Genomic DNA, 3,057 nt, shown 5'->3' on the forward strand with positions numbered 1-3,057 from the left:
ACAAGTCGGGAAATTCAAACCGCAGTTCGATTATTATTACCTGGTGAATTGGCAAAGCACGCTGTTAGTGAAGGTACTAAAGCTGTTACAAAATATACAAGTTCAAAATAAATAAATCGAAAATATTATTTAATTGATAACATAAAAATACATCAACATATAAAAACGGCTCTCTTTTTAAGAGAGCCATCAAATTTTTTAAATAAGAGTAAATTATTTTTATATATACAAAAAAATAAAATAAACAATTATTAATATCATATTTAATATAAAATTTTATATATTAATAGCTTGAATATATCTATTATTAGTATATCAATATTATTAATTTTAAATATAATAAAGGATATCGCGGAATATATATCGTAAATCAGTGTAATGCAAATGCATTACATTACCTTTATTATTTTCATTTTACATTTACTACTTGTTTATGTACGCTTATAATTATTAGAAAAATATTTTTAATAATTTTAAAAAATAAATGAAATAATAAAAATTTAATAATAAATTATTTATTGAAAGTATAAAAAATGGTATAGCAAAATCTTTATTTTCTTTGATTAAGGCGAAATGTTTTATTAGTTATAAATTCGATAATCTCCTATCGATACTTGTTACTCTTAACTTGTATATATAAAAAATATAATAGTATATTAATTTATAATAAAATTTTTTCAAAAATTCAATAAGTTATTGTAAAATAAAATAGATAATATACAAATTATAATTTATTATTGCAGATATATTACAATAAAAAAAAAAAAAATAAATAAAAATATTTGGTAATGTATGTTATAAACAAAATAATTTGTTGTAAACAAATTATATAATATGTTATATTTATTAACAAATTTATTTACTCTTATATAAATAAAATTAGTGGCTTCCCAAAAAGGAAAGCCTGTTTAAATTTATCGGATGTATTAAATATTCTTTAATAAATTTACTAAATATTTTAAGTAAATTATTATATTTTCTTAACCTCCAAAACCATACAAAGTACGACCTTGTCGTTTTAATGCATATACAACATCCATAGCTGTAACTGTTTTACGTTTTGCGTGTTCAGTATATGTAACAGCATCCCGAATAACATTTTCAAGGAATACTTTAAGTACACCACGTGTTTCTTCATAAATTAAACCAGAGATACGTTTTACTCCACCTCGTCGTGCTAAACGACGAATTGCAGGTTTTGTAATACCTTGGATATTATCACGCAAAACTTTTCTATGACGTTTTGCACCCCCTTTTCCAAGACCCTTTCCACCTTTTCCTCTGCCAGTCATTTTAATAAAAAATTATTTACAATATTTTAACGAACGGATAACACGTGTGTTAACCTCACAAGTATTGTAATGTATGTGAGCGCCGGTACAATTGTGCCTTTTTATATAAAGCATTAAAGATTTTTTAAGCCACGCCTATACAATTTGATTAGTCCATACTCTGATAGCTATCCAATAGGATATGACAACAAAAATTTTGAAATTTCATATAAATATAAATACAACACATTTATTTCGCATTTAAACATTTGACTTTGTAGTATCAAATTGTCGAATATAATTTTTAAAATTGTGTGTTTTTTTGTAAAAACATTATTATTTGAAAATGGCTAGAACCAAGCAAACTGCACGTAAATCAACTGGTGGTAAAGCACCAAGAAAACAATTAGCAACGAAAGCTGCACGTAAAAGTGCACCAGCAACTGGTGGAGTAAAAAAACCACACAGATATCGTCCTGGTACAGTAGCTTTACGAGAAATTCGTCGTTATCAAAAAAGTACTGAATTGTTAATTCGTAAATTACCATTCCAACGTTTAGTACGTGAAATTGCACAAGATTTTAAAACCGATTTACGTTTCCAAAGTTCAGCTGTTATGGCATTACAAGAAGCTAGTGAAGCCTATTTAGTAGGTTTATTTGAAGATACCAATTTATGCGCAATTCATGCAAAGCGTGTTACAATTATGCCTAAGGATATACAATTGGCAAGACGTATTCGTGGAGAACGTGCATAAGCGTTTTAAATGACAATTTAAAAAAAAAAAAACAAATAAGAAATATTTTCGGTCCTATATATAGGACCAACATATATTATTAAATAAGAGTATATTATTTTTATTAAAAAATATATATATATATATATATATAAATTATTGAAATAAAATTAAACATTATTAAAATTTTGTTATAATTATAAGCGATTGCTATTTCTAAAAATAAATAAATTTCATAAAATTTATATTATTTTATATTCATTTGAAATATTAAAAAAACTTCTCGCTTTAAAGTAACCATGATATGAGTTATAAATGCAATAAAATTTTATACAAAAAATAATATTTATTTGTTGACGAATAATATAAAAGGTTTACATTTCTAAATAACATATATTTATATATGGTGTGTAAAAAAAAAGAAAAGAAGAAAAATAATTTATATTTTTAATATAAAAAGGCAACCGCACACAGTGTTCCCAAGCGGTCACCCATCCAAGTACTGACTGTGCCCAATGTTGCTTAACTTCGGTGATCGGACGAGAACCGGTGTTTTCAACGTGGTATGGCTGTTGCCAGTAATAAATGAAAATTTTTACAAATATATATTTTTCATAAATATCATTAATATTAAAGTATATTATTAAAATTTTCAATGAAGTAATCAATTTAAATATATACTTATTTATTATACCATATATTTTAAATAAAAATGCAACCGCACACAGTATTCTCAAGTGGCCACCCATCCGTGGTACTGACTGTGGCAAATGTTTCTTAACTATTATTTTATAAAATATTTATACAAAAAATAATTTACTCTTATCAAATATTAATTTGTGGCCTGTATTAAGGCCTATGTTATTTTCATTTTTTAGCAAAAATAATGAAATATTTCAATATATTATTAAAGTAACAGATCATTTCTTTTTTGGTGCTGCTTTTTTAATTTTTGTAGGAGATGATTTGGCAACAGAAGCTTTCTTAGCTTTTGGTGCTTTCGGTTTACGAGCAGGGCTACTTTTGGCAGCGGATTTTGTACTTTTTGCT

At 25.3% G+C, this 3,057-nt stretch overlaps 1 non-coding gene across 1 annotated transcript; it reads right to left on the bottom strand.

Moving 5' to 3' along the window:
• Positions 1-2,465: 2,465 nt before the first annotated feature.
• Positions 2,466-2,584, bottom strand: LOC123304394. The gene has a single exon (XR_006536419.1). It is a non-coding gene; the product is annotated as a 5S ribosomal RNA (ribosomal RNA).
• Between the last annotated feature and the right edge of the window lie 473 nt (positions 2,585-3,057).

This window comes from Chrysoperla carnea (assembly GCF_905475395.1).
Source record: "Chrysoperla carnea chromosome X unlocalized genomic scaffold, inChrCarn1.1 SUPER_X_unloc_48, whole genome shotgun sequence".
Taxonomy (NCBI): Eukaryota; Metazoa; Arthropoda; class Insecta; order Neuroptera; family Chrysopidae; genus Chrysoperla; species Chrysoperla carnea.